This window comes from Hyla sarda, chromosome 8, assembly GCF_029499605.1.
Source record: "Hyla sarda isolate aHylSar1 chromosome 8, aHylSar1.hap1, whole genome shotgun sequence".
In the NCBI taxonomy this organism is placed as follows: Eukaryota; Metazoa; Chordata; class Amphibia; order Anura; family Hylidae; genus Hyla; species Hyla sarda.
In genome coordinates this window covers 105,295,331-105,320,736 of record NC_079196.1, presented here as the reverse complement: position 1 = coordinate 105,320,736, position 25,406 = coordinate 105,295,331, and the positions used below count along the sequence as shown (strand labels likewise).

The window sequence follows — 25,406 nt, the reverse complement described above, 5'->3', positions numbered from 1 at the left end:
ACCTACACAAGGGGACTCAGAGGGTACACTCATCCAACTGTATTACGCGAGGCGCTGCTCTCCTCCTTTTTACCCTTTCTCTCCGTAATTCAGTTAGATTTCTTTCATGTAATAGCAGTTGATGAAACAGTCACAATTTGCCTTGGGACACATATTTTAACCCCTTAAATGAGCAGTCTTGTGGGGAAAAACTTAAGTTTTAGATCTTGGGGGTCTGACCGCTGGGCCCCCCTGCAATCTCCTGTATGGAGCCCTGGCTCTCCCCCAGAGCAGTGCATCACAACCCCACCCCGAAGCAGAGGCCACTACATTCCCTCAATATAGCTCTATGGGAGAGTCGTTCGGCTATCTTCGGCCCTCCCATAGAGATAAATGAAGGGGGCATGGTGGCCCCCGCTTCAGGTGGCGGTCATGGCACGCCACTCTGGGGGAGATCACAGGGGGCCCCAGCGGTCGGACCCCCTGCAATCTAAAACTTATCCCCTTTCGTTTGGAAAGGAGATACATTTTTCTCCACAAGACTACTCCTTTAAGGGCAAAATGTTTATTGGCACAATACGTTTATTGGGTAAAACTGCACAATTTAAATGAGGCTCTATCTTGTTGATTTGCCTCTAGCCTTGATACAAGATCGGGTACGGTTGAGCATGAAGCCATACAGGTTACTTAGGGCATTCTGCAACATATTTGCCCACAAGTGTTGCAGTTAAGTCTGTAGATTTTGCAAATTTGTGTTTGTCAAAGCTGGCTCGATGTGTTTGACTGGCAATAAATCTAAAAAGAAAAACAAAGGTGCTCTATGTGGAGTATTGATAGCACCACCATGGAATGGAGGTGCAGGGTTTAGGCACCGCTTACCAATACAGGTTGTGTACCTGCATGCACAACAATGGAGAGGGTTTTTAAAGGAAGCACATTCCTGTCTGCAGCCTTCCAGAGATTATATATATATATATATATTGTAAGGATTCCTCCTTGAGAATTAGCTCCGGGATCGTCCTGGACACTGCCACGGGACACGTTTCCACTCAATAAACCCGCAGACAACGGTTATTCATGCAAGCCTGGCACCTTGCCAGCTTTATTTAGACAGGTTGCAGGTAAAACAAAACATAACTCAGGAACAAACCAAAGTCCTAGACCGTCTGGTCACTGACTACACATATCAGCATGCCCTGACTACTATCTGGTGAGCTACTCTCAGCCAGCATAAAACATGTGCCTCAGCAACCTGTTACTCACAGTTCACACCACTTCTTCACTTCTTGGACCGCTCACAGTTCGCTGTGTGTTTCCTCAACAGGGTCCATGTGTCCCCTACAGCGACATGCTGTTACCAGGGAGAGCCCCAACTATTCTGTTTCTTTTCCTTTTAAACACACTTTCCCTTCCTGATACCTCATTAATCAGGCCACAGGTGGAGCATTCTGCAGAGATAGCAAGGGAAATACACCCTTTCCTTGCCACACTGCCACAATATATATATATATATATATATATATATATATATATATCCAAAGAAATGGTGCAGCACTCCATGAGTAAATCCAAGGTGCAAAAAAGATTTATTCACTTCACATCATAGCAACGTTTCAGATCACACAGGATCCTTTTTCAAGCTCATACAAACACACATTAGGGGGTAATAAATACCCAAGTGAACATTTCAATCATGATATAATAATTATAGTGCCGTCCCGTCACAACTCTCTGCACTTGCGCAGTAGAGATTGCCTCACGCTTGCCGGCGCCATGATGCATTACAACAGGTGAGCGTTCATCCTTCTCCGTGCCAGTGTTTATGTTTATGATTTATGTTTGCCACACATGGGCATGATTATACAATATGACAGACATGTGTGTGCAATTGACTATGTTTGTATAATATTAACTGTATCTTTCAAGCTATTTTAATGATTTTAATATACACGTATGCACTTTATTTATACGTTGACCAAATGCCTTATACTTGTAACATGATGCACTAAATATGCACTTTTTGTACACTTTTTATTAATTGGCACTATAATTATTATATCATGATTGAAATGTTCACTTGGGTATTTATTACCCCCTAATGTGTGTTTGTATGAGCTTGAAAAAGGATCCTGTGTGATCTGAAACGTTGCTATGCTATGATGTGAAGTGAATAAATCTTTTTTGCACCTTGGATTTACTCATGGAGTGCTGCACCATTTCTTTGGATGGATTAATTTTGGGACTTTGATCAAGTTCATTGGGAGCTGGCACCCAACTATTTTTTCATTAAGCTAAGTAGTGCTGCAAAACCACCTTTGTTTTTCGTATATATATATATATATATATATATATATATATATATATATATGCCATGGAGTAGAGCAGGACATTAACAAGTTCAGGATTCACACGGCACTAACCAGGACAAAGACCGCGGGACATCCACTGATCGGTTTAATAACAACAATTAATTATTAAAGCGGTCAGTGGATGTTCTTGCGTCCCATGGTCTTTTTCCTGGCCAGCTCATATGAATCCTGAACTTCTTGAAGTCCTGCTCTACTCCATGGCAATAAATCTGGCAACCAAGCTGACCATGGAAGTGTTGCAATCTGGTATAGACATTTCTGGGAAATCACAGCTGTGTGTAGGATAGCATTATTCTGCTGACAAATGCCAGTCAAAAGCGCTGCCATGCAACACATGTGGCCATAGGATATCCTGTACATATTTCTGAGCTGCTAGTGTCCCTCCTTTCACTACTAGGGGTGAATGAGTGTCATATATAATGACTCACCAGATCATCACACCAGCAGTCGGGCTAGCGTGTCGCTTCAAATCAAAAACAGGATTAAAGTGTTCACCATGAGGCCTCCATATTCAAACCAGACTATCATCAAATCCTGGGTTCATTGCTAAAGACAATGAAGTTCCAGCACATAACAATCCAGGTTTCTTTTTCGGAACACCACTACAAATAAGGGCAATTGTGACTGGCTGTCAATACAGGACACATAATGGGAGCTGTGGCATTAAAGATACTTCTGCTAAATGCCTAGAAATCCTCCAGGTGGAGTTATAAAGATGCTACCTGTGTCTGCATGGTGGACAAGGAAATCATGGGGACTATTCACACTAGTCGGTGTTGTCAAACAATCCTCTCTACTAGGCTTGTGTGTACCATTTGGAGCCTGTTTGCCATGTGTGTGCCCTCATAAAAAACACTGCTCCCAACAGCTTAGCCACAATGTTCTGGATGGTGGGCAATTCGTTGAAATGACCATCATGCATCTCTCATTCCAATGATGTGCCCCCTCTCAAAGCCTGTCAACTGGGCAAAACATCTTTGCGTGTCTCATATAGGCATGTATAGTAGTCAACAATCTCTCACCCAGAGGTTCTCTACCCAAAAGTAACATCTGGGAGACTCTTTCTAGGGCAGCCGGGGAAGCATTTATGTCCTCTTGTGGCAAGACCCAGTGTCTAATCAGACCACACCTGTAATCATAAAATAAAATAAATGGATATGAGAGATCATGCTTCAAGTACAAATTACTATTTATTTAAGAACAAAGTCATTTATACTTGAAGCACAATCTCTCATATCCACTATTTTATAATTATTTTTAGTTATACCACTATGCATATTATTCAGGGTACATTATGCTCTGGTTCATTTTATGAACTAGTAATATCCTAGAGGACTGGAATTCTTTGGTATATTCTCTTAATTCTATTACACCATAGGGTAAAGGTGTTTATCCAGTTAACCTCGGTCATTTAGCTGTGAGCTGCTCACACATTCAATCTATTTTTGAACACTTGTAATCAGGTAAATATCTGAGACATAACTGCATGCAGGGTTTTGCAGCAATCCAACATTTCTACCTGGGTGCTTTATTATTTTGTCAATGAGCGCAGATTTGTGGGAGAAGATTCAGTACAACTTACAATTTATTAATTTAAACCTCTGCCCATTATGGGCTTAAGACTCCAGTAGTCGCTCCTACTCGCACAGTGACAGAGAGAAAAATTCCCTTCACTGCCAATAAAATAAGTTGTGGTTTAAATTAATAAATGACAAATTATACTGAATATTTTTCCGCAAAACTATATTCATTTACAAAATAATAAAGTAACCTTTAATCCTTTAAACACTGCTGCTACAAGTGCACACAATTCTGAAAGCACCGAATATGCTAGGTAATACCTGAACTCCAGTTCAGTTTGGGTAACAACTTTTTTGTTTTATTATCCCTACCTTCTAGAGACCCATATTTTATTTTTTTCTGTCAACAGAGTTGTCTTTTGTGGGGTGAACAGTGGCTTTATTGGTAAATTGTTGGGTTACATTTTACTTTTTGATTAGTTTCAATTTTATTCAATTTTTTTGATGATTAAAAACGGCAAATCTCACGCTGTTATATTATTTAGTTAATGGCAGTCACTGTACAGGAGAAAATACATTACATTTAATCGTTTACACTTTTACAGATGCGACAATATTCATATACACACATATACTCATACAAGGTGTGCAAAGCAGCACTAGCAGGAGATTATATTTAATAACCTTTTATCTGTTCCAGGCTATTTCCTGGCCTGAACAGATCAGCATTGTTAACATATGTCTAGATTCTCAAATGACCAATTAATCTTTTATTAGAAAAGTCACCACCTTGTGCAGAGCTTCTACACTAAACCTTTATGGATGACACAGACAAATCAATGTTTCCGTATCTTGCAGCTATTGTGAATCATTAGTAAATGTATTTTAGCTTAGTTAAGGTTGATGATTGTATATAGTTAGCTACTATGACTTGTCAGAACAGTGAGGTCTAGTAACATGAAGCCAACCTTCAAAATCCGTGACTCTGATGCTTGAGCCCGCAGCGCCTGGAACCATTGGTCTTTTTTCCAACCTACTTTGCATGCTACTATAGGACAGCTCCAGGCTACATCAGAATACTTCTATCTTGGGTTGATATGCACTAAACTTTCTGCCATACAGTGAGTGGCCACTTTTAACCCTTAAGGACCAAGCCCATTTTGGCCTTAAGGACCAGAGTGTTTTTTGCACATCTGACCACTGTCACTTTAAACATTAATACCTCTGGAATGCTTTTAGTTATCATTCTGATTCTGAGAGTATTTTTTCGTGACATATTCTACTTTAACATAGTAGTACATTTTTGTAGTAACTTTCTTGGTGAAAAATCCCCTAATTTGAAGAAAAATTTGAAAATTTAGCATTTTTCTAACTTTGATGATATGTCTACTTTATGTTTGCATCATAAAATTTACAAGTTTTTACTTTTGGAAGACATCAGAGGGCTTCAAAGTTCAGCAGCAATTTTCCAATTTTTCACAAAATTTTCAAACTCGATATTTTTCAGGGACCAGTTCAGTTTTGAAGTGGATTTGAAGGATCTTTATATTAGAAATACCCCATAAATGACCCCATTATAAAAACTACACCCCCCAAAGTATTCAAAATGACATTCAGTCAGTGTTTTAACCCTTTAGGTGTTTCACAGGAATAGCAGCAAAGTGAAATAGAAAATTCAAAATCTTCAGTTTTTACACTCAACATGTTCTTGTAGACCCAATTTTTGAATTTTTGCAAGTGGTAAAGGGAGTATTTGTAGCCCAACTTCTCTGGAGTAAGCACATACCTCATATGTCTATGTAAAGTGTTCGGCGGGCGCAGTAGAGGGCTCAGAAGGGAAGGAGCGACAAGGGGATTTTGGAGAGAACATTTTTCTGAAATGGTTTTTGGGGGGCATGTCCCCTTTAGGAAGCCCCTAGGGTGTCAAAACAGAAAAACACATGGCATACCATTTTGAAACTAGATCCCTCGGGGAATGTAACATGGGATAGAATGAGCCTAAATACCCCACAGATGTTTCATGACTTTTGCAAATGTTAAAAAAAAAAAAAAATACCTAAAATGCTTGTTTTACATTTTTAAAAAGGGTAATAGCAGAAAATACCCCCCAAAATGTGAAGCCCAATTTCTCCCGATTCAGAAAACACCCCATATGGGGGTGAAAAGTGCTCTGCTGGCGCACTACAGGTCTCAGAAGAGGAGTAGTCACATTTGGCTTTTTGGAAGCAAATTTTGCTCTGGGGGCATGCCGCATTTAGGAAGCCCCTATGGTGCCAGGACAGCAAAAAAATAAAAATAAAAATAAAAACACATGGCATACTATTTTGGAAACTAGACCCCTCGGGGAATTTAACAAGGGGTTAAGTGAACCTTTATACACTACAAGTGTTTCACGACTTTTGCATATGTTAAAAAAAATGTTTTTTTTTTTACCTAAAATGCTTGTTTTCCCAAAAATTTTACATTTTTAAAAAGGGTAAAAGCAGAATATAGCCCCCAAAATTTGTAACACAATTTCTCCCAAGTACGGCGATACCCCATATGTGACCCTAAACTGTTGCCTTGAAATACGACAGGGCTCCAAAGTGAGAGCGCCATGCCCATTTGAGGCCTAAATTAGGGACTTGCATAGGGGTGGACATAGGGGTATTCTACGCCAGTGATTCCCAAACAGGGTGCCTCCAGCTGTTGTAAAACTCCCAGCATGCCTGGACAGTCAGTGGCTGTCTGGTAATACTGTGAGTAGTTGTTTTGCAACAGCTGGAGGCTCCGTTTTGTAAACAGTGGCGTACCAGACATTTTTCATTTTTATTGGGGAGGGGAGGGGGGCTGTGTAGGGGTATGTGTATATGTAGTGTTTTTAATTTTAATTTTATTTTGTGTTAGTGTAGTGTAGTGTTTTTAGGGTACAGTCATACGGGCGGGGGTTCACAGTAGTTTCTCGCTGGCAGTTTGAGCTGCAGCAGAAAATTTGCCGCAGCTCAAACTTGCAGCCGGATACTTACTGTAAACCTCCGCCTATGTGAGTGTACCCTGTACATTCACATTGGGGGGGGGGGGGGGGGGACATCCAGCTGTTGCAAAACTACAACTCCCAACATGTGCTGACAGACTGTACATGCTGAGAGTTTTAGTTTTGCAACAGCTGTAGGCACACTGGTTATGTATCACTGAGTTTGTGACCTAACTCGGTGTTTCACAACCAGTGTGCCTCCAGCTGTTGCAAAACTACAACTCCCAGCATGTACGGTGCATGCTGGGAGTTGTAGTTTGCAACAGCTGGAGGCACACCGGTTGTGAAACACTGAGTTAGGTAAAAAAAAGAAAACCTCTGAGTTTCACAACCATTGTGCCTTCATCTGTTTCAAAACTACAACTCTCAGCAGTCACCGACAGCCAACGGGCATGCTGGGAGTTATAGTTATGCAACCAGAAGATGCACCATTACAACTCCCAGCATGCACTTTAGCTGTTTGTGCAAGCTGGGAGTTGTAGTTATACAACAGCTGAAGGTACACTTTTACCATAGAAAAAATGTGCCTCCAGCTGTTGCAAAACTATAAGTCCCTGCATGCTCATAAGGGAATGCTGGGAGTTGTGGTGGTCTGCCTCCTGCTGTTGCATAACTACAGTTCCCAGCATGCCCTTTTTGCATGCTGGGAGCTGTTGCTAAGCAACAGCAGGAGGCTGTCACTCAGCTCCAACTGCTGAACCACGCCGCCGCCGCCGCTGCTGCTCTTGGGGCCCCGATCCCAACAGGGACGCCGGGAATCGGGGTTCCCAGCTGCCGGGGTCCTCTTCCCGCTCCCGTTCACGTCCTCCGGAAGAGGGGCGGAGCGGGTTGCGGGAGTGACACCCGCAGCAGGTGCCCTGATTGGTCGGCCGGTAAACCGCCGATGAATCAGGGCGTTCGTGAGGTTTCACCAGTGCCACCTCACCCATGCTGGCTATGGCCGTTTGGGGCCCTGTAATTCCTGGTCACCGGGTCACTGGAGACCCGTTTGACCCGGAATCTGTTGCAGATCGCTGGGCTGAATTGTCCAGCGGTCTGCGGCCATCGCCGACATGGGGGGACATAATGAACCCCCTGGGCGATATGCCGCGATGCCTGCTGAACTATTTTAGCAGGCATCCGGCTCCGGTCCCCAACCGGCTAGCGGTGGGGACCGGATTTCCCACGGGCGTATGGATACACCCTGTGTCCTTAAGGACTCGGAATGCAGGGAGTATCCATACGCCCCATGTCCTGAAGAGGTTAAGGGTCTGTAATACAGGACAACTGTATAATCACCATTTTCTGTTGGGTAATACACGAGGCGCCGAACGCGGTCTTTTCTTTTTCTACAGTTCACAGAACCTTCATTGGATGGGTGAGAGCCCAGCTTTTTTTTTTTTACAGTTCATATATGCCAAAAAGGTTATTAACGGAAATACCCCTTTAACTGTACTATAATTGTTTAATCTCTAGTATTGTATATCAGAAAGAGAGTCATGTAATATAACTATCCATGAACTTCAGATGTCCAGAAGTAGGGTTGCTATAGAGTTGGGATATAAGATGTTTTCAGTTTGGGTCGTTTGATTTGCTCTCAAAAATGCAAAAAATGTAGCTAGCTATAATATGCTTGTGTAAAATAGCACCATGAGCAGCATCAAAGCAAAAGACAGTAAAAAGTTTTTTCCATAGTTCTGCATTAGTTTTACTTAAGGGAACACTCAGCTAGGGTGATGAAAAGCTGGGACATGGACGGATGTACAACAGGAAACTGGTGAGGGACAGAGCTAGCACTGGAGTGGGATCATAATTTAACTTTGACATTTCAATGACATTGAAGCAGCCTAGTGCTTGGACAGTTTAAGCCTTTATGCATATGTGTGAGATATCTTTTCTGTATCCAGTTGGTGTGAAATTATGGAATGGTTTCACATTGTGGTCTAAAGAGATCATTTTTACAAAAAGGTTTAATGGCTTCCTTTAAGTTATTTTACATTACCACTAAGATAGACTGGCAACAGAAAAAAACTGAACTGTGTATCTGACCCTTCAATAAGCTATTATAAAAGCAAACATGGTATATGCTGCTGTGGACAGGAAGAGGAAGTGACATTGTACAGGCTTGTGTGCAGGGCAGAATTAAAGAAGGGGTACCTGAGGAGCTGTATGTCCCAGGGCCTCCATTACTAAGAAAGGCAGCACTCACATCAAGTTCTGGGCATACGACAGCCGGATCTGGTGGGATAATTTGAAAACCAGCTGCTGCCGAATCCCCGGTAGACCTGTGCCGTACCCCCATTAATTTAAATGAGCTGATAGAGTAAGCTAGTGGCTTATGTCAGGTTATTTTTGGACCATATCAGTTTTTGTTGCTGGACTGAAACAGACCATAGTTTTCAGTCCATAAAAAAAAAAAAAAAAAAAAAAACATAAATCCAAAAATTACCTGACTGGAGTCACTAGGTGACTTCATTGGGCTAATTGAAAATGAATGGGCTATGGCAGCAGATGGTTTTTGAATCACAGAAAGGTGAGAAAGCCCTTGAAGCTGCTGCCAAGCTCTACTCTGTACAGCCAGCAACTTCTGTGGTATGTGTCCCTGTACTCTTCCACAGAGCCCTGACACCCCCTGTATTCCCCCCTATGACCCCAGAGCCCTAGCATATCCACTGTTTCCTTTATGGTAAAGTGGTGTCTTTCACTTGTCAGCCTCCCCCCGCAGAGCACATGGCAAGTAAGGTCTCCCACTGCCTCTTCCTGTTCCCTTTTACCCCCTTCCCAAAGAAAATGTACCCTTTGTATCCCCTCAACCCCTCTAACAGAGCACTGCCTCATCATGTGTCCCACCCCATAATTCCCAGTCCAGTAATATCATTCCCCTACTCATCTCCCTACTTTATGCCCTAACCCCGAAGAGTCCTGCAAAGTCTTCCCCTATGCCCCCTCCCCCAGGTTCCAAATACTTTTCTTTCGCATAGCAATAAAAAAAAAAAATACAGTGTTTACATTGAATTGTTTAGACAAGACTGTGGACTGACAGCACAGTTTACACTAGACCAGTGGTTCTCAAACTTTTGTGGTTCACAAATGCCAAAATCCATTAGCACGGCTCCCCACTGACATTTAGAACTGGCATAGTAAAATGGGGGTGGCAATAGTAGTATGACTGGCACATATAGCAATAGTATAGTATTATGGGGGTAGTAGTAGTATGACACATAGCACCGGTATAGTATAATAGGGGTAGTAATAGTATGACACATAGCACTGGTATAGTATAATGGGGGAATAATAGTGCGGGTGATGTTACCTCCCGACTAAGCAGCTCCAGGACCTGGCTACCAGAATTTGTCCTGACCCAGTGTGGGAGCAGCGCAAACAACATCAGCCCAGGGAACATCATCACCATATTTGTATGGCAGCCTCCAGTAAGGATGCAAAGGGAGAAGAGGTGGTGACAGGGGAGAGGGCAGTGCCAGCACTTTAGAGCACAAGAGGAGCAGTTTTACCCTCTACCTCCCATCACTGCTATTTACGGAGCAGAGGTTGCTCTGTGCAAGGAGAGAGCCAAGATGCAGGGCAGGAGATTGCGGAGGGTCCCATCGGTCGGACCCCTTGCAATGAGACACTTATATCCTATCTTGATGATAGGGGATATGATGTTTTGCACCGGAGTACTCCTTTAACACTAGACTGAATGGGCATTACTTTTTATGCTAGACTATGAACAGCAATATTAACACTAGACGGTGGACTGACAGTAGGTGCGTTAGTTACTATGCCTAGTAATGCAGTGACTGAGTCTTCACCTAAGATTTACGGCCTTAATACAAGATTAGAAATGTTAGAAATGTTGTAATTAGAAATATTACACTTGTTAGAATTTGGCAAGTATAGGCTACATGATTTTTAGGCTTATATGTTAATGGTTAATACTGTATAGTCTAGCACATGCAACAAATGTATAAGCATAAGTGTAAAGGCTTGGGTTACACATGGAAGTTCAGTGAGTCAAAGTGTTATTCTTACCTTATAAAGTGATGAGATATAGTGCTACTATATGCCATAACTTTACAATCATGGGGCTCTGACCTCTGGGACCCCTATTCATCGCCATAATAAGGGGTTTAGTACAGGTTTATGGATTTGGCATCACTTTATAAGATAGAAATAACCCTTTAAAGTTAATAGATACATGTAAATGCATTTTTTTTTATTATTGCATTGCATTTACCATGGTGTCCAAAATATTTTCTCCATAGGGTTAAAAGAAAAAAAAATGCTCAGTTTCAATTTTTCAATCTCTTTGTTTTGACATTAAGTGCCCTGTTGCCTCAGAGAAGCAGTCTGCCCTGAATGATCTTATAAGCTTATTTATGACCAGAGGAAAACTAAACTTTCATCTGCTAATAAATCAGCTTAGAATATCATATGGCCGTAAATGTTGGCACCCCTGATATTTTTCTAGAGAATGAAGTATTTCTCACAGAAAAGGATTGCAGTAACACGTTTTGCTATACACATTTATTCCCTTTGTGTGTAGTGGAAGTAAACCAAAAAAGGGAAGAAAAAAAGAAAATTGGACATAATGTGACACCAAACTTCAAAAATGGGCTGGACAAAATTATTGGCACCCTTAACTTAAAGGGGTTATCCACCATAAGGTGATTTCAGTACATACCTGGCAGACAGTAATGGACATGCTTAGGAAGGATCTGCGCTTGTCTTTGGGCTAAATGGCTATGTTGTGAGATTACCATAATGCTGTGGCTAGATTTTTGTGAACTGGTATTTCCTGTTTGACTTTTCTTTTTTTGACTACAAATCCCACAATTCCATCTTCCTCCCTCCCACCCATTGAAACATAAATGAGCTGCATCCATTCAAATCAGTGTGGTTTTCAATCAGGGTGCCTACAGCTGTTGCATTAGTTGCAGATTGATCTCTCTCCCACCAAACGATTGCTCCACTCATTGAAGCAGACAGGCTCCCTGTCATCAGCAGACTAGTGAGTCAGGTCTCGGCCGCATTGCAAGCTGGGAAAAATCTGAGACAACAGTCATTTTGTATGCTGGTAAAAAAAAAAAAATTGGAGTGAAAATCACAGAAGAATTGTGAGAAAACTGTCACACACAGGTACAGACACTATATTATGAACCACACTAGCTTTACAGCCCCTGTAGCATAGTCAAATAAAAAAAATCCTGGAATACCCCTTTAATATTTGGTTGCACACCCTTTGGAAAAAATAAATGAAATCAGTCGCTTCCTATAACCGTCAATAAGCTTCTTACACCTCTCAGCCGGAATGTTGGACCACTCTTCCTTTGCAAACTGCTCCAGGGCGCCTTTTCCCAACAGCAATTTTAAGATCTCTCCCCAGGTGTTCAATGGGATTTAGATCTGGACTCATTGCTGGCCACTTCAGAACTCTCCAGCGCTTTTTTGTCATCAATTTCTAGGTTCTTTTTGACGTATGTATGGGGTCATAAACCCAGCTTTCTGACACTGAGCTGTACAGTGTGACCCAAAATCAATTGGTAATCCTCAGATTTCATGATGCATTCAAGGCACCCAGTGCCAGAGTCAGCAAAACAACCCCAAAACATCATTGAACCTCCACCATATTTCACTGTAGGTACTGTGTTCTTTTGTTTGTAGGCCTCATTCTATTTTTGGTAAACAGTAGAATGATCTGCTTTTCCCAAAAAGCTCCATCTTGGTCTCATATGTCCACAAGACGTTTTATCAGAAGGATTTTGGCTAACTCAAGTTCATTTTGGCTAAATGTTGTCTTACTTTTTGATGTCTCTGTGTCAGCAGTGGGGTCCTCCTGGGTCTCCTGCCATAGCATTTTATTTCATTTAAATGTCGACGGATAGTTTGCACTGACACTGATGCTCCCTGAGCCTGCAGGACAGCTTGAATATCTTTGGAAATTGTTTGGGGCTGCTTATCCACCATCTGGACTATCCTGCATTGACATATTTCATCAATTTTTATCTTCTGTCCACACCCAGGGAGATTAGCTACAGTGCCATGGGTTGCAAACTTCTTGATAATGTTGCAGACTGTGGACAAAGGCAAATCTAGATCTCTGGAGATGGACTTGTAACCTTGAGATAATTGATATTTTTCCACAATTTTGGTTCTCAAGTCCTCAGACAGTTCTCTTCTCCTCTTTCTGTTGTCTATGCTTAGTGTGGCACATACAGACACACAATGCAAAGACTAAGTGAACTTCTCTTCTTTTTTATCTGCTTTCAGGTGTGATATTTATATTGCCCACACCTGTTACTTGCCCCAGGTGAGTTTAAAGGAGCCTCACATGCTTGAAACAATCTTATTTTTCCACAATTTTGAAAGGGTGCCAATAAATTTGTCAGGCCAATTTTTGGTGTGACATTATGTTCAATTTGCTTTTTTTCCCTCCTTTTTTGGTTTAGTTTCAATACACGCAAAGGGAATAAACATGTGTATAGCAAAATACTGTGAGAAATTCTTCATTTTCTAGAAATATGTCAGGGGTGCCAACATTTATGGCCATGACTGTTACATAGTTACATAGTTAGTACGGTCGAAAAAAGACATATGTCCATCAAGTTCAACCAGGGAATTAAGGGGTAGGGGTGTATGTGTAAAAATACTGTAGAGGGGAAACTAAGCAACATTTTTCATAAAAACCGAGAGAAAATGTTTTTGCACCATAATAAATACAAAGCAATAATAACAATAAATGCAGCGGTGTCAATTTCCTTTAACAAACACGCAAACTACTGCATAGGAAAATGTCAGTAAAGCAACACAATTCAGCTAGTAACTAATATTAGCTAATTCAAGATAAAGTCATACTGTGAATCCAAAAAATATAGACACACTTTATGTATGCTATGGTTTCTCCCCTGACAGTAAACCGTTATGCAAGAGACAAGTAACCACCCTTCTCTGCTGAAGAATTACACTACTTAATATACAGCGGTCCCTCAACATACGATGGTAATCCGTTCCAAACGGATCATCGTTTGTTGAAACCATCGTATGTTGAGGGATCCGTGCAATGTAAAGTATAGGACAGTGGTCTACAACCTGAGGACCTCCGGTCACTGTATTATTATTGGCGCTCAGTGTTTTTATATGCAAAGCTAAATAATAACATTCTGGCTGTGGAAAAAACAAAGCTCCAACGGCCATAAAGATATGTAAGAAAAGGGACCAACACAGACTGCTGCACCTTAAACTACTGTTCAAATGCAGATATATGCCTTTACGTGTTTGCAAAATACAATAATCCTGCATATAGTTCACAATTGTAACGCGCATAAAAGGTAGTGGAAAGAAATGGCCGCTGTGTATGCTTATTTAAGTTTTTTTTTTTTTTTTTTACTGAATGGCACCTTTCAGTATGTTAGATCTCTGCTAGATCTTCTTCACTATTATTTATCTGAAGAATATCATGTCACATGGGGTTAGATAAACAAGTCAACAGAAGCTAGAATGACCTTTTAAGTGTCCCTTTATAGTTTTCACCACCAGCCTCAGGAAGAAATGCCAATGTGAAGAATATTTCAAAAAGTCATCCACAGCTCATTTAATTGACAGAGAACTAAGGCATTTTTAACAAGGTCACTTGTGGATGTGTTAATGCATTTACCTTCATACATACCCCCTGGGTGTCTTGATTTAGCCTAAGGGGAGCAAAATTTTATCTGTATAACTCTGATTGCACCAAGAAATTATCACATCTTTGATGCCCAAATTAGCATCTTTTCTTCCCTATTCAGAATTAATCAGTTCAGTAACAAAGGCATTAGTCCAGATAGGATCAAAGCATAAACTTTACTGGTGCAGCATTTCAAATGAATATTTCATTAACTATATCATCACCAAACTAAATCAAGTACATTTGAGGCCAATGATCTATTTTCCCATAACCCTGTAGCATGCTTAGACAGGTACACAAATATTTAGGGAACATTCTTAAAGAAATACACATTTAATCCACGATAAAGCACTAAACATGCATTACACAGCAACTGAATTACATTTATGAAAGCATTCATAAAAAAAAAAAAAAAAGTGTCCCATTCTTTTGAGAACGTGCAGAAAGGCATCTGATCTGGGGATAATCCCACTATTTCGTATGGTTAAAGTACAATAGAAGGAAATATCCAGCTTAAGTAAACATGGGTATAGTAAACGTAAAATATATTTAACAATGTTAAAATTTTGGAATTTGCCAAAACTGATGACCATGGGCACAGCTATAATTTACTTGTCTCTTTCAGGTGATAGTGTAAGTATAGTGCCAATATGTTAATTCTTATAATGTAAAGTGCACCTTTCATTGGGCAGCAGATGGGTCCCCTGTGATATGCAATGCCTAGAAAAATAATAATTTTGACAAATGTTGAAAAAGTGTAGACATACTTTGTCTCATATATCATAGCATGGTAGACTACACTATTTAATACAGAGCTTTTCAGAAAAAGGGGAAAAAAAGAGCATTGTCTACATTGGGACCCTACAGGTGAAGTGCACCACTGAATGCCTATCGAGTGCCATACACTGAAGGTTGTCATCTGATGGAATTTACTGATAATTATCTAACAAATGTAGCCAGCTTTATCCTATGATACTTCAGTACACAAATTAAATCTCCTTCTTTGGTTTCACACAAGCATGTGGATAAATGTCAATAATATGTATTGAAATACTAATATATGACAGATGAAATACCACCAGTATGTTATTTTATCAGTGTGGCCACAATACTTTATCACTATTTTTATCTATTTAGCACACATTTTTTAAAGGGTAAATTGAGTGGGGGTGTGATCTGTTTTGTTTTGTTTTTTATTTTTATTTTTTTGTTGTGGACATTGGGATTTTTGAACAAAGAAAGTTCATATGTGTTGTTATTAAAAGGAAAAATTCAATAAAGATTAATGGGAAAAAAGTTTTTAATGTACAGAAAACAGATTCAATGCCGATGACATACTGGTGGTATTTTGTTCGCAATACACTGAGGGTGCTGTGGTGAGCTCCCCCTGGTGGCTGGAAGAGCAGAGTCCTTTAGACCAATGGAGCCGAGACTATTGAGAATAAGTTTAGGTCCATGGATCCTGCTGTAAAGCAAATCTCTAAATCCAGTTAAAGAGGTACTCCCATGGAAAACTTATTTTTTTAAATCAACTGGTGCCAGAAAGTTAAACAGATTTGTAAATTACTTCTATTAAAAAATCTTAATCCTTCCAGTACATTTTAGGGGCTATATATACTACAGAAGAAATGCTTTTCTTTTTGGATTTCTCTGATGTCACGACCACAGTGCTCTCTGCTGACCTCTGCTGTCCATTTTTGGAACTGTCCAGAGCAGGAGCAAACATACAGTACAGACCAAAAGTTTGGAAACACCTTCTCATTCAAAGAGTCTTCTTTATTTTTATGACTATGAAAATTGTAGATTCACACTGAAGGCATCAAAACTATGAATTAACACATGTGGAATTATAGACATAACAAAAAAGTGTGAAACAACTGAAAATATGTCACATTCTAGGTTCTTAAAGTAGCCACCTTTTGCTTTGATTACTGCTTTGCACACTCTTGGCATTCTCTTGATGAGCTTCAAGAGGTAGTCACCTGAAATGGTCTTCCAACAGTCTTGAAGGAGTTCCCAGAGATGCTTAGCACTTGTTGGCCCATTTGCCTTCATTGGGTTCAGGTCTGGTGACTGTTGAGGCCAGGTCATCTGGCGCAGCACCCCATCACTCTCCTTCTTGGTCAAATAGCCCTTACACAGTCTGGAGGTGTGTTTGGGGTCATTGTCCTGTTGAAAAATAAATGATGGCCCAACTTATCGCAAACCAGATGGAATAGCATGCTGCTGCAAGATACTGTGGTAGCCATGCTGGTTCAGTATGCCTTCAATTTTTAATAAATCCCCAACAGTGTCACCAGAAAAGCACCCCCACACCATCACACCTCCTCCTTCATGCTTCACGGTGGGAACCAGGCATGTAGAGTCCGTTGGTTCCTCTTTTCTGCGTCGCACAAAGACACAGTGGTTGGAACCAAAGATCTCAAATTTGGACTCATCAGACCAAAGCACGGATTTCCACTGCTCTAATGTCCATTCATTGTGTTCTTTAGCCCAAACAAGTCTCTTCTGCTTGTTGCCTGTCCTTAGCAGTGGTTTCCTTGCAGATATTCTACCATGAAGGCCTGATTCACACAGTCTCCTCTTAACAGTTGTTCTAGAGATGTGTCTGCTGCTAGAACTCTGTGTGGCATTGACCTGGTCTCTAATCTGAGCTGCTGTTAACCTACGATTTCTGTGGCTGGTGACTCTGATTAACTTATCATCCGCAGCAGAGGTGACTCTTGGTCTTCCTTTCCTGGGGCGGTCCGCATGTGGGCCAATTTCTTTGCAGCTCTTGATGGTTTTTGTGACTGCAATTGGGGACACTTTCCACCAATAATATGACATATTTTCAGTTGTTTCACACTTTTTTGTTATATCTATAATCCCACATGTGTTAATTCATAGTTTTGATGCCTTCAGTGTGAATCTACAATTCATAGTCATGATAATAAAGAAAATTCTTTGAATGAGAAGATGTGTACAAACGTTTGTTCTGTACTGTATGCTTCTCTGGACAGTTCCTAAAATGGACAGCATAGGTCAGCAGAGAGCACTGTGGTCATGACATCTGAGAAATCCAAAAAGAAAAGCATTATCTCTGTAGTATACAGCCCATAAAATGTATTGGAAGGATTAAGATTTTTAATAGAAGTAATTTACAAATCTGTTTAACTTTCTGGCACCAGTTGATTTAAAAAAAAAAAAAAAAAAAAAAAAAAAAAAAAAAAGTTTTCCACGGAAGTACCCCTTTAAGTACAGCTCAGGTAAAATGGCAAACCCCTAATAATGTACAAAAATGTAACACATTTTGTTTAAAATATGGGTGTATTACACATGACCTCGTCAAAAAATCTAATTAATTAACATTTTAATTAGATCCATGTTATGGTACACAAAAAAATGGATGTAATTTGGATGCTATATAGTCTTACAGGCAATATGGACCAGAGAAAGAAAACACTACAAAAAATAAAATAAAAAATCTATTACTTCTTGCAGTTATCTGTGAACTGGGTATTAAACTTTTTTATTTTCATAAAAACATTACAAGGAAACAGAAGGTGAGATATATACAGTATACAGTATGAAGCAGAGAAAACTGGAAAGAAAGTGCACTTCACATGCACTATATGTAGCAGATTGCTAAATATAATGCAGAAAATAAAGCATGAAAAGCAGTTGATCCTTATAACGTTGGAGTGTCCACTGCTGCATCTGAGGAACAGAGGTGGGTAATGGCCCTTGCCATGCTTCATTCATGCATGACCCTTAAATCAATAAGGCCACAACAAAGGGGACTATTTTATGATAATCACAAGCTGCCTCTGTAACATTAGACACTCCTTTCTGCACAAGGCACAGTTTGTGCATCTGTCTTGTATTATGAAGTAGCCCACTTTTCGGATGAACACTGATTAAACAATTTTTTGACAATGACAAGGCAAAGAGCGAAGCCTTTAATAATGCACAATAACAACAAACAATGGTGATTTTCAGAGAAGAGCTTTTTATCGGTAATGGTGTGATTCATGCACCATCTGCTTTAAAAGTTTCTCCCACAGAGGGCTCTTCAGATATGCAAGAGCAAAGAGGCTTTAGAACTGCTGAAATGATGGACTCAAAGTACATTAAGATATTATTCCTGAACAATGATTTTAAGTACTAAGCTCCCTATATAAAATGTAATTCCCCCCAAAAATGTGGTTAGGTCTTTCCACAAGTAAGAAAGTACATGACAGACAATATAGGAAACGTGTAGTGGGAAAAACATTATGGATTTTTTAAATTATTATAAAAATGTATATTTAATATCCGATACACCTATGCAAGAAGAGGCCCAACCCCAAAAGAGAAAAAAAACAAAAAACATGAGAGACAGCAATGTCTGCTAAATACAGCTACTTTGGGAAATTTTAATTTTAATTTTAATCATTTTAATTTTAATCAGCACATTTTAATCCTTGCTTATGTTTGCCTGTGCTACCTAGAAAAACTAAGCAGACATGAAAAAGCATACCAAAACCACGTCAGCATACTTCATCCACACTGCAGCCTCTATGTTTGATTTTGCTACCCACTGACTTTAATTTGTAGCAAAATATAATGTGGAAAATATGCATCAAAATGCACGCATGTGAACGTAGCCTAAATATGGCAATACACATTAGATGCACAGTAGCCAAATCCCCAATAGAGGCAGGAATGCCCAATCATCCTGTGTGTATAGCAATGTCTTAACCATTGTGGGTTTAAAGGGGAAAGAAGGGTTGAGTATGTTAAATTTCAACATGACTGATAATTTTGTTATCATGTGTGGTAGCCTGGGGAGGTAGGGTATGGGGAGCGTAGCTGTGCGGTTATTAAAGGGTGCTTGTTAACCCTTGCTATTTGTGATGCCAGGGTGAGGGCTCCTCAACAACATTTTTCCTACCGCCGCCCTTCCCAAGAGCGATAGGGAGGTAGATATGAAGAATAGATTGTCCACAACCGGAGAGTTTCTGAAATAGCATTAACTTTTACTGAAGGTTTTCTGCAAGCTTCAATAATACAACAGTCTCTGAGCATAACAACAGCTTTCCTTGGAGATTGACAAAGGTTGGGACTTAAGCATTAAGAGTCTTTTAGTACTATGCGTTGCTCCACTGGATTTAGGGGTTAGTTGCGGTCCAGTAGTCACGCTTGCATTAGCGGGGATTTAGATTTGAACTCACGGTTTTGGTTCTGCTGAGGCCGGAGGTTTTGAGGCCTAGCGTGTCTTTGAAAGTTGTGTAGCACTGTCCTGTTAGTCCAGCATCCACGAGAGCAGCAACCCAAGAGAGCAATAATTGGACGCAGCTCAGTTATATGGGCAGGGGCTGGACTAACGCTAATTGGTCCATACTGATGTCAATCACCATTACGGAGACTTGTGGGTAACACATGACCCCAAGGACCTCCTAAGGTCCTACAACATACCATAGAGGTTACTAGCATGGTCACATGACCGAAGGTCCTGCAACGCTGAACAAGGTAAGTACTATACATTACTATAGAATATATAGAATTATTAAATATATACATATATATTAACATTAAAGATAGACTTTAGGAGAGGTGACTAGGGGCTGTCCCACCTGAGGAACCCTACCTGAACGTAGTTACTATGACTTTGGGGACCTCTACACTAGGTATGGTATGCAATACGGTACCGGGACAACACACATGGATGATAAGCAACTGACAGAGATGTCAAGCAACAACTTACTCCCCTCCCTCCATTAAAGCAGCTATCCAGATTAAGAAAAACATAGCTGCTTTCTTTGCAAAACAGCAGCACACCTGCACCAGGTAGTGTGTGGTAAAACAACTAGGTTCCATTCACTTGAATGGAACTGAGCTACAATATCACACAGAAACTGAGGACAGATGTGCCACTGTTTTTGGAAAAAAAGAAGCTATGATTTTCTAATCCTCGATAACCCCTTTTAGGAAAATGTGCATGCTCTCAATAAGGTACCGTATTTTTCGCCCTATAGGACGCACTGGCGTGTAAGATGCACCCTATTTTTAGGTGCAAAATCTAAAAAAATTAAAGATTTTGAACCCAATAGTGGTCTTCAAACTGCGGACCTCCAGATGTTGCAAAACTATAACTCCCAGCATGCCCGTACAGCTTGCTGGGAGTTGTAGTTTTGCAACATCTGGAGTTCCGCAGATTGAAGACCACTGCATAGGATTTAATACTCACGTGTCCCCGCCGCTCTGGACCCGTCACCGCTGCCCTGGATGTCGCTCCATCGCTGTCGCACATACGCGACGACGTGATGACGAGGAAGGAGAGCGCCGGCCATACAGGGGATCCCTGAACGGAGAAGACACCGAGGAAGCAGGTAAGGTCCCTCCCGGTGTCCTGTAAGCACTAACCCGGCTGTTCAGTCGGGCTCTTCGGGACCGCCGCGGTGAAATCACGGCAGTCCCGAAAAGCCTGACTGAACATCCGGGTTAGTGTCACTTTCGCTTCAGACGCAGCAGTCAGCTTTGATCGCCGCGTCTGAAGGGTTAATACAGGGCATCACCGCGATCGGTGATGTCCTGTATTAGCCGCGGGTCCCGGCCGCTGATGGCCGCAGGGACCGCCGCGATAGGGGTGTATTCGCCGTATAAGACGCACCGACTTTTTCCCCCCAGTTTTGGGGAAGAAAAAGTGCGTCTTATACGGTGAAAAATACGGTATATGTGTATAGTGGGGTTGGAAGAAATAACTGTTGGCTGAACAAGCTTACTAAAGTGTAACCTGGGCAGCAATGGGCCAGCCCTTGCCTGTGTAGCTATGAACGACATAAACATGCAACAGCACAGAAGAAAAGTTTTTTTTAATGTTGTGTCACGGCTGTAAAGATTAAGAAAACAGGCCATCTGGTAATATGACTGTTGTATGACTATATACACATTTTCTATCACGATACATGCGTTATCCAGGCGGTTACAAATAAGAAGATGCAACTGTCTCTCAAACACACGAGTGCTTCAACTATATTTATTACTCACAAAAAACTAAAGCCGAGTCTCATCGGGATAATAGATAATGGAGCTGGCAGCTTTTATATCACTTAATAAAGAAATTTTCCTCAGTGTAAAAAAGAAATCCTGAAATGAATAACCCCACAGGACAAGACTCATCCATACTAGAGCTGGTTATATAACGTGACCCCAGGTGGTCGCAAACATCCTGCAATGTAGTGATATTTCATCTGGTTTTTTTACTTCCTTTGACACAACCCAGAAACGTGTCCTCTGACCCTATATCCTGTGTATGGATAGTTCCAGGTATCACATTGTTCTATACTATAAGTCTTCTGTGCTATATTGCTGTAGTTTATTTCTCTATAAATAAAAAATAATTACATTGCTAAATATGTTGCTTACAGCTAGATACATACCAACGCCTGCAGCATGTGACTCAATGCAATTGAATTGGTATAAAGATTTTCACAGTTTTTTACTGACCTCTGTTTTCCAAAAAGAGAATTTCTCACTAAAAATGTTAATATTGTGTGTTAAACTACAATTTTAGGAAGCTCAATAGGGGAAGAGACACATTTATCCTGTCACACCCTTTGAACAGAGCATTACTTTCTGATGCAACATCATTAGACTTAGACACGTTGAGAAACATGACATCCAAATACCATATTTGTAAATATAAGTGGCTCTTCCTTAATGGGATACTCTAGCATTTAACAATGTATGTCCTATCCCCAGGTTGGTGGAGGTTGGAGGGGGTTGGGGGGGGGGGGGGTCAACCGGTGGGATCGCCTGCAAATTATAGAATGGGGGGGGGGGGAGGAGACTCCGAATCTCACCACTACATGAAACGTAGGGTTGGCACATGCTCCATGCATTCTCTATGGGCACTCCAGCAGAGAAACGCGAGCGCTGTACTTAGGTATCTCCAGCGTTCCCATAGAAAATGTATGGAGCGCATGCTCACCCAATGCTCCATGCAGAGGGGAGATTCAGGGCCCGGTTCTGAAGATTGCAGGGTAGCTCAGAGCCCTGCTCCCCCATGAGATAAGATACTTCTCTCCTCTCCTGTGGGCATTTCTAAACTATAGTATGTGGAATGTGAAAGGTATAGTCCTATATTGAACTCTATGTGGTGTCTCAATATGCAAAAAGGATACAGATGTAGTGTATCAGAGGTGGAACTTCGAGAAGCAGAAAGAAGAAAAAAAAGGGGGGGGAAAGGGTGAAGAAAAAAGAAAGAATCAGAGAAAAGAAAAAGAAGATATGAAAAGAGAACAGAAAGAGAAAGGAAAAAAGAATAAAATGAGAAAAAAAAGAATAAAATTTAAAAAATGGAAAAATATTAAACAAATTAAAAATAAAATAGCAGGTGGTATGTCAGGACCAATACAGTCACAGCTGTAAATGAAAATTGTCAATAAAATAAAGTATTTCTCACAGAAAAGGATTGCAGTAACACATTTTTTCCTATACACATGTTTATTCCCTTTGTGTGTATTGGAACTAAAACAAAAAAGGGAGGAAAAAAAGCTAATTGGACATAATGTCACCAAACTCCAAAAATGGCATAAAAACATAAATGGAGTGGTGGAACAGTGTAGGACCACTCAATTGCTGTTTTTCTCTGTCTCTGTCTTTCTAGCCTACTCCTCTGAATGCATTTAACCTGTTTGCACTTGTTTGTCTGGACCAATTAGTATGGTATATAAGGACCACTACTATCAAAATCCTTAGCTACTGAAGAAAGGAGGAGCCTCCTGAAACAAGTCTAGCCTTTCCCCATTCTCCTGTCACCCTGTAAGTGTGACCTGGCTACTCTGAAGACTACTCTACACAAGCCCGGAATGCTCCCTGTACTGGCCAGTATTCAAACTCAGCGCCTTTTTTCCTGTACTGAGGGCGCTCAGAATCAACTGATACCAACTCCGACGCCATCCACAATCACCATGAACGAAACACCGTCAGGAAACGGTGCCCGGCTGTCGCCCAGCTGGATCCGGTAAGCGGGACATAATCCCACTGAACTTTACAGGATTACAGCACCGCTACTTGCATAAAGTACGGACATATATAGAAGTGTGATACCACTACTTCTTTACAGGATACTTTGCTATTCAGGATACTGTGATTATTTTTTGAACATTTCATTTCATTTCATGTACAGGATCTACCTTTTCCCCACAGGGGAAAAAAAAATCATGAACTGTGAGAGTGCCAGAGCCACCACTGAGGGGTTATAAATGATCAAACCTACAGTGCTATTATTTATACTGTTTTATATACCATTTTATAACTTTGTGTAGTATATACTGTTTAGGTAGAGCCGCAAGGGCCCTGCAACATCCACCCTACTGTATGTGTGTATTTTAACCAGTAAAATTGTTTAGTCCTTTAATGTGAACAGCGCATATTGCATTATTTATTTCATCATCATTTTTATTGATCCTGGGCTCCAGGGCATCTAAAATGGTGAATCCACATGTCAGTACATGGAGCAAGGAACGCTGGGAAGGCAAGACAGGAAGGGAAGTAGGCGGGATGACCCTGAATCACATGCAGGATGCAGCCTATCAGCAGCCAGCCATCCCTGTGATGTCATAGCCCTATATATTTGGCAGCCATTTTGCGGCTCGTCGTATCATTCATTACACTGCATAGAGATAGGATGGACATCGCTGTGTGTGTGTGTGTGTGTGTGTGTGTGTATATGTGTGTTACACAGAAAAGCTCATTCCTAGTCACATCAGCGTTCTGGTGGACAGAGAGCAGTGTTTTTACTGAAGCCATTAACCTCCCAGTCACTTTCTTCAGCAGTGTATTACAGAGAGGAGCAGATAGCTGTGTGTTGCCTCATACATTTCAACAAGCTGCCTCAACTTCATAAACCTTAGCAGAGGAGGCAGGAATAATTTTTCAGCACAATTCAGTTCAACAACAAATCATCTGCTGGTTATACTAGTCTGTATAATACCCAACAGTCCATTCCTGAATGATTTCAGCAGGCATCCCGGTCCGGTCCCAGACCGGCTAGCGGCAGGGACCGGGATTCCCATGGGCGTATCCATACGCCCTCAGTCCTTAAGGACTTTAAAACAGGGGGGTATGGATAGGCCCGCCATCCGTAAGAGGTTAAGCTTACTGTACCACATTTTCCTGCCCTCATAAGTGCATAACTGCATACCACATACGTACATCTAATTAGTGTACTATTTTGTACCTGTTAATCTGTCAAGGGCCTAGATACTGTGAAAGTCGAGGCAAAAATACTCACCGTTTTTGTTATTGTACTCAGATACTTTTTAAGTGTATTGTAGTGCATTTTTCTGCCCTCATAAGTGCATACCACATACCTACATCTAAGCAGTGTACTATTTTGTACCTGTTAATTTGTCAAGGGCCTATATACTTTGAAAGGACAGCTAATAGTACACACATGCTGCTGTTCTAGACAAATACTGTTTTAAGCGTAGTAAAGAGTATTGTATTCCCCTCATATACGCAATAAGTATGTCAGGCAGAGAAGTGTCAGGATGTGCACAGTGGAGTGGCAGAGGCCTAAATTCATCAGGAGCAGGCAGGAGAGTAGAGGCATGTGGCAGCTGGAGTCGCAGCGAGAGGTCTGAGCTCCTAGTGTAAGCTAGCAGTCTTGCCTCGACCAGCAACCCAGCAGCCATGATTGATCGGTTCACTCGGTCATCCACTTCATCCCAAGAGACATCAGACACCCCCAGTCAACAGTCGGTGGGTTCCTCAGACTCAACCCTCACTTGGCATGGTCCTCATGCTGCTGCTGCCACCTCAAGGCTCTGTCATTGTGCTGCTCTATGGTCTCCTCATGCTAATGCTACCACCTCCAGGCTCTGTCATTGTGCCGCCATATGGTCTCCTCATGC

The 25,406-nt window shown here is 41.1% G+C and overlaps 1 protein-coding gene across 5 annotated transcripts in view; it reads right to left on the bottom strand.

The window, feature by feature from the left end:
* PARD3B (par-3 family cell polarity regulator beta) overlaps positions 1-25,406 on the bottom strand; it is a 1,515,381-nt gene that overhangs the window by 654,602 nt on the left and 835,373 nt on the right. The gene's annotated exons all lie outside the window — the stretch shown is intronic.